The following is a 10,175-nucleotide window of genomic DNA, read 5'->3' on the forward strand; positions in this document are numbered from 1 at the left end:
TGCTTACTTTAACTTTTTATAATAATTTAACTAATTACACACATAATTTAATTATTTAAAGTGTTTACGCAAACGAAAAATTCATGAAACAAAAGTCGGTAATAATCACTATGCATTACCCACTAGAATATCTTCTATATTACTAATCCGGTAAGATATATTCACATGGCGCTTCCTGGTTACTCCTCAGCATTTCTAATTTTTTTAGAATTTTGAATTAAATAAATCCCTAATTACCACTACTGACACGTGTCCTTCACAAAGAGGCTGGCAGTTACTTTCAAAATTAGGGTTAATATAAACCAAAAATTCACCCCGATGCTATTTATAAACCCAAAATGCAATCAGTCACCAATTGAATCAATCAGGTGCGATTGATAAACCAAAAATTCAATCGGCGATTCACAAGGTTACCATCGTAACCAGTATCCAATCTGGTATCCATAGTCGACGACATCTCAATCGACTGAGAAAATCACAAGGTTATTCATCCAATCCAGTATTCATCGTCGACACATCCATTGATGCTTAACAAGTTAGTGAACAAAAAGCCTAATCTCTAAACTATAGCCGATGCCCAGAAATCTTCAAATTAGGGTTTTTTATTTTCGAAAAATCACTATGCGATTAAAGAAAAACGATATGATCTCTTAAGGCAATTTTTATTCTACCTACAACATCATCTTCACAGTCCTACGTCCGAGAACCCTAGCCGTCATCATCATGTCATACAAGGTAATTTCACAATTGTAAAGTCTTAATCTAATTTCTACGCAGAATTATATTATATATGTTTATAATTTGCACAGATATATGTTTATACTTTGCATTATACAACTTTATTTTATCTAATTTCATGGAGTTGTGATTTCGGTAATTCTATCATTTCTTTCAAATCAACAGGTTAACATATTGTAGTTTTATACTATTTTTTTATTGCAGGTAATGTTGGTTTTACACAATGGTTAGTGACAAAGTTGTTTTCATTGTTTATGAAAGAAAGATAGTGTCGAATCATTGTTTATTTTGAGTTTTCGACTTTTATAATTAGTCGACTAACTGATGCACATGCCACAATTTCCCTTCAATCTTCACTAATACGCAACGATAAAGGGCTGACTCAAAGTTGTATAGCAGTACGATTTGACAATAGGTTTTGTTAATTGTCTGATTTTTTAGTAAAATATTTTATTTCTTAATCTGAACCTTATGTTTTTAAATTGTAAGCATCAATTATCAGATTTCTCAATCGGGATTATGTTTCAATTGCTTTGTGGTTACCGTTGTTCAAGGTAAGTACATGTTCACCATCGTTTTTTGCTCCAGTAAATTACATTCAGGATTGATTTCACTTAATAACGTATTATAGCCTATTACATTCAACTTTTTTCCTCAATTTCAGGTCTGTTTCTGAAAATTTGTTTACTTAATTTTTTTACATCTTTACAATCATCTTATTTTGGTTACTTATGAATATTTTTGTTTTCGTTGAATGTCTTTGTCATTCAACTTTGGATGATGCCGATGATCACAGATTTTGTCTCGGAAGTTTAAATTTGTTGTGTAAAGATAATTCCGTACCGTATGTTTCTCTTTCTTTCATTTTCAGATTCTGTTATATTTGTTACTTTGTTAAGTCAATGTCTTACTTGTAGTGGGTTCTATTGGACGGGTCAGTTAGTAAGTGAAAACACTTTTTAATCTATCTGATCTCACTTTTGATGGTTGCATGACATTGGTCTTGTGTGTCTTCAGTAGGTGTCTAAGCAATTTAAAATCACCATTCCTCTCTTCTTTTATCATTCTTCGTTATCAGGTAATTTCGTTTACATTTAATTATTTTTAGGTGACTTCACTATTTTTCGTGTTCTGATTTTGATGATTATTTTGAGGAAATATTCAAGTTCATATCGGTTTTAGTTTTTTGTGTTTATATTCACATGAATATCTCACTTTTTATCTATTTCTTTGAATGTTAAGATTATATGGGTTTTGAAGGATTTCGCACTTAAACCATTTGACAATGTTAAGGTTATTGGAATTAGGTGTACGATCGATATTACTAATGTTGCTATATCATTGTTGAATCCGGGTAGTCGATTTCTTATACTTTTTGACTGATTGTTGGAATTATTGGAGATTAGGAGATTTAAATGGATGAAAGTGCATATTGAACCACTAGATTTGAGTAGGGATATGTGGGTGATTGACCTGAAGTCAGTGGGGACAAATTGGGCGGGTTTAAATGGTAATATATTGTTTATGGTTTAAACTTTTGGTTGGTTGGTCTTCATGTTGTTTTTATGATTTTAGAATGCAGTTTTTAGCAAATGGGATAATAACCACCATTTGCTAATATGTCGTCTTCTATTTTTTAAACATCGGAAATGGTACTCTCAACCCAGCAGAAGACGACATATCAGAAATCGAAATGCCTGACGATGTATTAGTAAACGTGGCGGATTTTGAATGATCGTAATACTGTGTTGCTCAAGTTACATGGGATTACCTAACCAAGAAGGTATGCATCAAATATTTTATAAGAACATTGAATTTGTTTTGATTGTAGAATAAATCACATTTTATTTGCTATCCATATGGACACTTTGACCCGATCCAACTTTTTAAATATAAATGCAAATTTTTGTTGAAATGTGCCTTAATGTACAGAAACTGTTGCTCAGACCCTTTTGCATTTATTGTAGGTGAATGATCAACTATGTAGTTCCAGATACATGTATGTGTATGTTTACTTCACTAAATGAGTTAACCATTATAATAAATCTAATGTTGATATTCTGCATTTTTTTTAGTTTTATTATGTTTGATAACACTAAAGCCAATCTGAAAATGAGTCAACTTCTGACCATGCCTTGGTATAAAATATCCCAACATGTTATCTATACACGTGTGACTCTTCAGGGTCAAGTGTGAACAATACTTGTATGCCACTTTGTGGAGCTATCTTGTTATAAATAATGTATAAAATTGTATGTTAGATTTTATCATGTCAAAATGGCTAATGATCATGTATGATAATGGTGTGTAATCAAATTTTGGGTAAGCTTATGTTCTAATGTACGATGTTCAAGATTTGGTTAAGTTTAATTTCATTTGATAAATGTTTTTTTTTTCTTTTCGTGCAACTATTGAATGAGTGGAACACGAATTCATTCATGTTGATGGAATTAGGTATCCATTAATGTTCGTTTAAATTTGAGCATTTTTTATATTTTAGTGTTTAGTTAAGTTTATTTGTGTTTAATTCAATTTACAAGTGTGGAGATTGATTGACTTTTATGAGTCAAAAGGATAACATGATGCCTGTTGACGGTGATAAAAATAGAAAGTGATTTGGGAAGGCGTATAAAATTATTAGTTTGTATGTATCAATATGTAGTAGTTGTTATAATAATAATAATAATATAGATATGGATAGTCAATTTTGGTGTATACATATAGTCAATTTTGGTACACAAAGTATGTATTTTTATATTGAGATTTTAGGCTATAAATACTCATGAATGCAAGCATTAAACTTGCACCATTTCACACACTTACAAAGTGTTTCTTTCTTTCTCCATTATCATCTTTGTTCTTACACTTCATTATTAGTATTCTTAATCAAGAATCAAATCACTAAAGGTAGTTATAAGCCTACTGAATTATAACATCAAGAATCAAACCACTAAAGGTAGTTATAAGCCTACTGAATTATAACACGTTATCAGCACGATAATCTTAATACTAAATATGGTTGGCTCTGCCACCAAAATGATATATGGTCGGTTATACCACCAAAATGATATATGGTCGGTTATACCACCAAAATGATATATGGTCGGTTATACCACCAGAATGATATAGGTCGGTTATACCACCTGAAAAAATATATGGTCGACACTGTCGCCAAATTTTCATTTATGTTTACTAATATTTATATTTTTGTTATATAATATTTATTTATGATTGCTTACACATGGTCGACACTGTCACCTACTTATCATTTATGTTATATTAAATTTATGTTTAATGTTTATATACTTATGAATATAAATTGACTCTAATTTATCATGATGTTTGTTTTAATTTTTGATAATAGAAAATGTCGAATCTGGAAAAGCTTAAATTTACTCCTTTAGAATCAACTGGAAACAACTATATGCCATGGGTTATAAAAGTAAAAATGCATCTTAAATCAATGGGCATTCTTGAAACCATAAATGAAAACAACACTTGTTCTGAAAAAGAACAAGCTACGGCATGTTGCTTTATTCATCAACATATTGATGAATGCTTACAAAATAATTATGTGACTGTAGAAGATCCCCATGTTTTATGGGAAGGTCTCAAAAGCAGATTCAATAATCAAAGAGAAATTTTACTTCCAGCTGCAATGGAACAATGGAGAACATTAAGGTTCCAAGACTTTAAGAAAGTAAATGAATACAGCTCAGCTCTGTATAATACATGTTCACAACTTAAATTCTGTGGACATGAAATTAGTGATGCAGACATGATGGAGAAAACTTTCTCCACAATGAATGCTGCAAACATCACAGTGCAAAGAAATTTGAGAATGCTAAAGTTCAAAACATATCCTGAACTTAATTCATATCTCTTAGTTGCAGAGCAAAATGATGAGCTATTAATGAAAAATCAGCAATCCCGTCCTACTGGTACACTTGCAATCCCTGAAGCAAATACTGCAAATAATTATAAACAGGGACAAGGACGCGGGCAAGGTCGTGGTTATAATAACCATCACCATCATCATGCCAAAAGCCATAACTATGGTAGAAACCATCCTTATGGTAATGGTAATGGGCGTGGACGTGGTCGTGGTCGTGGCCGTGGTGGTCAAAGAAATAGTAATCCACGAAAATATAAATATCAACCACAAAACAAGCCCATTAAACAAGATGTTGAAGAAAATTCTTCTAAAAATTCTGAAGAATCTTGCTACAGATGTGGTAGAATGGGCCACTGGGCTAATACTTGCCGAACATCTAAACATCTTGTTAAGATGTATCAGGATTCGCTGAAAGATAAAGAAAAGGAAGTAAACTTTGTGGATAACGTCGATCCAACAGTCACTGAGAAACCATCTGATTTATATGAAGATTTCTTGAATGTTTAAGTTGTGTGTCTTTCGAAAAATAAACGATTTAATATCGTCTGTCTTTGTCATTATGTTTGCTAAATGTTTCAGTACTATTTATTTGCGTTTAAAATATTGTGTAATATTAATGTACTCGCTATTTATTTCTTATATATGAAGTTCAATATGAATTTTGCTGGAATACAACATCAATCAAGTGGTGGAGATCTCTGTATAGCAGACAGTGGAACTACACACACTATACTTAAATCCGAGAAATATTTTATTGATCTAAAACCAACGGAAGGAACTATACATACAATATCAGGACCTGCTAACTTGATAAAAGGGATAGGAAAGGCAAATTTCATACTACCAAATGGTACAAAATTTTTAATAAATGATGCCTTATTTTCTCCCAAGTCAAGCAGAAATTTATTGAGTTTCTCCGACATATACCTTAACGGGTATGATTATCAGTCAGTGACAACAGAAAATGAGAAATATTTAAGTATCACTGACAAGAGTCATGTGGTTGAAAAACTGCCAAGACTTAGTTCTGGATTACATTATACACATATAAATGTACCAGAAATACATATGGTAGTTAACGAAAAATATATTGATCCTGGTGTATTCAGTTTATGGCATAACAGATTAGGCCATCCAGGATCAACAATGATGAAAAGGATTATTGAATGTACTCATGGACATCCACTAAAGGATAGAAAAATCCATCATGATACAATGGTTCCATGTACATCTTGCTCTCTTGGAAAATTGATAACTAGACCCTCACCACTTAAGGTTGAGAAAGAATCACCAATGTTTCTTGAAAGAATTCAAGGTGATATATGTGGACCAATTCATCCACCATGTGGACCATTTAGATATTTCATGGTTCTAATAGACGCATCTAGCAGATGGTCTCATGTTTGTCTGTTATCAAGCCGTAATGTGGCATTTGCAAAATTTCTTGCCCAAATTATTAAATTGAGAGCTCATTTTCCTGATTACACCATTAAAAGGGTGAGACTTGATAATGCTGGTGAATTTACATCTCAAGCATTTAATGACTATTGCATGTCTATAGGAATTGTTGTTGAACATTCTGTTGCTCATGTGCATACACAAAATGGTTTAGCCGAGTCATTGATTAAACGTTTACAGTTAATCGCTAGACCATTGATAATGAGAACAAAACTCCCTGTATCTATATGGGGTCATGCAATTTTACATGCTGCTGCATTGATTCGCATCAGACCAAGTGCAAGTCATAAATATTCCCCCCTACAACTTGCTTTTGGTCAAGAGCCAAATATTTCCCATCTTAGAACATTTGGTTGTGCAGTGTATGTTCCAATTGCGACACCACAACGTACAAAAATGGGTCCTCAAAGGAGGTTGGGAATATATGTTGGATATGAAACATCTTCAATATTAAGGTATATTGAACCTATGACAGGTGACGTTTTTACAGCACGTTTTGCTGATTGTCATTTTAATGAAACATTGTTCCCTAGATTAGGGGGAGAAATGAAAAATAAAGAAAATGATGTTTCATGGTGTGAACCTCAATTAAAGTATCTTGATCCTCGCACAAAAGAATGCGAGACAGAAGTTCAAAAGATAATGCATATACAAGAACTTGCAAATCAATTGCCTGATGCATTTACAGATACAAAAACGGTGACAAAATCATATATACCAGCAGTAAATACTCCAGCTCGAATTGAAATTCCAAAAGCTGGTAATAACGTCACTCATGAATCTTTGCCACGTCAGAAACGTGGAAGACCAATTGGTTCAAAGGATAAAAATCCTCGAAAAAGAAAATCAGCTGATAATGAAGTAAAAGAAAGTGTTCAAGAAGAACCACAAATCAGTACTCCTACTGCAGAGGAGATTGATGATGTCAATACAGAAATTGCAATCAATTATGCATATTCAAAAATATTATGGAACCGAAATGAAATGAAAAATCTTGATGAGAAATTTTCATTTAATGTTGCATATGACATCATGAATAATGATGATGATTCAGAACCAACATCTATGGTTGAATGTCAAAATAGACATGATTGGGCTCAATGGAAAGAAGCAATACGAGCTGAATTAGAATCACTCAATAAAAGAAAAGTTTTCGGATCCATCATTCTCACTCCTAAAGATGTGAAACCTGTAGGATACAGATGGATTTTTGTCCGAAAAAGAAATGAGAAAAATGAAGTTACAAGGTATAAAGCTAGACTTGTAGCTCAAGGTTTTTCTCAAAGACCGGGAATTGATTATGAAGAAACTTATTCCCCTGTTATGGATGCAATTACTTTTAGATACTTAATCAGTCTGGCAATTTCTAAAAATTTAGAAATGCATCTCATGGATGTTGTGACTGCTTACCTATATGGATCACTTGATAGTGATATATATATGAAGATACCTGAAGGATTTAAGGTACCAGAAGCATCAAATGCAAAACCCAAAGAAATGTATTCGATTAAATTACAAAGATCTTTATATGGGTTAAAACAATCGGGACGTATGTGGTATAACCGATTAAGTGATTACTTGATAAGCAAAGGGTATACAAATAACCTTACTTGCCCTTGTGTTTTCATTAAGAAAACAACATCCGGATATGTGATCATAGCTGTTTATGTTGATGATCTTAACATCATAGGTACAAATAAAGAGATCTATGAAGCCATTCAACTTCTAAAGAAAGAATTTGAAATGAAAGATCTCGGAAAAACCAAGTATTGCCTTGGTTTACAAATTGAGCATATGCCTAATGGTTTACTTGTACATCAAACAACATATACTGAAAAGATTTTGAAACGTTTCAATATGGACAAGGCAAAACCATTAAGTACTCCTATGGTTGTTAGATCACTCAATGTTGAAGCTGATCCATTTCGTCCATGTGAAGATCAAGAAGACATTCTTGGACCAGAAGTACCATATCTTAGTGCAATTGGAGCTCTTATGTATCTTACAAATTGTACAAGACCTGACATTTCTTTTGCAGTTAATTTGTTGGCAAGGTTCAGCTCTGCTCCTACCAAAAGACACTGGAATGGGATCAAACACATATTTCGATACCTTCGAGGAACTACTGATTTAGGATTATTTTATTCTAACGAATCAAAACAAGATTTGGTTGGTTATGCAGATGCAGGTTATTTATCTGATCCACATAAAGCTAAATCTCAAACTGGATATGTATTCCTAAATGGAGGTACTGCAATATCATGGCGTTCTCAAAAACAAACACTTGTTGCTACATCGTCAAATCATGCCGAAGTGATTGCATTACATGAAGCGACCCGGGAATGTTTTTGGTTGAGATCAATGACACAAATCATTACTGATTCTTGTGGACTAGAACGCGATAAAAGTCCAACAATTATCTATGAAGATAATGCAGCTTGCATAGCACAGATGAAAGAAGGGTATATCAAAAGTGACCGAACCAAACACATACCTCCTAGATTCTTCTCATACACTCAAAATCTCATTAAGGACAACGAGGTTGAAATGAGATATGTTCAATCCAGCAAAAACTCTGCTGATCATTTCACGAAAGCACTTCCAACTGCTATTTTCAGAACACACGTTCATAACATTGGCATGAGACATGTTCAAAAGATGTAACAGCTGAAGCGATGTCTACTTGAGGGGGAGTCAACTCCATGCTGCACTCTTTTTCCCTTAGCTAAAGTTTTTTCCCACTGGGTTTTCTTTAGCAAGGTTTTTAACGAGGCAGTAATTTATAGTTGATCTTCAACAAAATAAAATTGCTATCCAAGGGGGAGTGTTATAATAATAATAATAATATAGATATGGATAGTCAATTTTGGTGTATACATATAGTCAATTTTGGTACACAAAGTATGTATTTTTATATTGAGATTTTAGGCTATAAATACTCATGAATGCAAGCATTAAACTTGCACCATTTCACACACTTACAAAGTGTTTCTTTCTTTCTCCATTATCATCTTTGTTCTTACACTTCATTATTAGTATTCTTAATCAAGAATCAAATCACTAAAGGTAGTTATAAGCCTACTGAATTATAACATCAAGAATCAAACCACTAAAGGTAGTTATAAGCCTACTGAATTATAACAGTAGTAAACTTTTATGAGGCGCAAATGCTTTAAACATGCTATGGTATTATTAAAGTTTTATTAGTCAATGAAACATCACTTGCACTCATATTTTCTTTTTAGGTAACAACACTTTTAGCGAAGATGGATGCTTGGTGTAGCTATAATAACTTCGGAGAAATTAACATCAAAATATGCAGCTTACCTGTCCAAATACTCCGTACATTGTAACGATTCCAAACCCTTTCTTTAGTATCTTCCAAACAACCTGATGTTACCTCCGAGCCTACGTAGTCGTAAAAGAGTTTCATGCTTCAATTTGGCAAAACGCAAATACAAATGGAGGTTGAAAGAGGAGAAGTCGAAGAAAAAACCAAACCTAGGTGTGTCTTATGGATTTAGCCATTTTCAAAATGAAAGTCGACTAAAGCCTGACACAAAATGTTTATTTACTTATCACTTTAAAGAGCGTGCTTTTTATTTTTTTCATGTCTACAAGAATCCTTCAATTTTACAGTAGTTTTGTAATGAATAAATGTATGAACAAATACTTTTCAAGTTTTGTTATGTGTATTCTTTATACTTTAGCAATTCAACAATAACAGTACTTGTGACACGGTGCGTTGAAGTATCGTTAATTCATATTCAATTTTTAATTTCATTTTTTTCTGCTTATGAGTACCCGTGCATCGCACGGGCTCATAAATCTAGTGTAATTATAAAGTAAAAATTTCAAAACTACAAATATAATGATAAAACCCAATAATAAACTATCTTTTTTTTATGATTATTATCCGTATTATTAAAATGAAAAATGAATCAAATAAAAAACTTTCGCCTTAAAAAGTTCAAGAGCACATCTTAAACCAAATTTTCAAACCATGCCCAATTGTCCAAACTATCTATATTATCATATGAATCTTCAAAATGATGATGTCATAAATATAGATTATTCAAGCTTA

At 32.6% G+C, this 10,175-nt stretch overlaps 1 long non-coding RNA gene across 1 annotated transcript; it reads left to right on the forward strand.

The window, feature by feature from the left end:
* The first annotated feature begins 357 nt into the window (after window positions 1-357).
* On the forward strand, window positions 358-9,813 carry LOC139872610 (uncharacterized). The gene is made up of 3 exons (XR_011767108.1): window positions 358-735; window positions 943-2,521; window positions 9,337-9,813. It is a non-coding gene; the product is annotated as an uncharacterized lncRNA (long non-coding RNA).
* Window positions 9,814-10,175: the final 362 nt, after the last annotated feature.

Source organism: Rutidosis leptorrhynchoides, chromosome 10 (assembly GCF_046630445.1).
Source record: "Rutidosis leptorrhynchoides isolate AG116_Rl617_1_P2 chromosome 10, CSIRO_AGI_Rlap_v1, whole genome shotgun sequence".
Classification (NCBI taxonomy): Eukaryota; Viridiplantae; Streptophyta; class Magnoliopsida; order Asterales; family Asteraceae; genus Rutidosis; species Rutidosis leptorrhynchoides.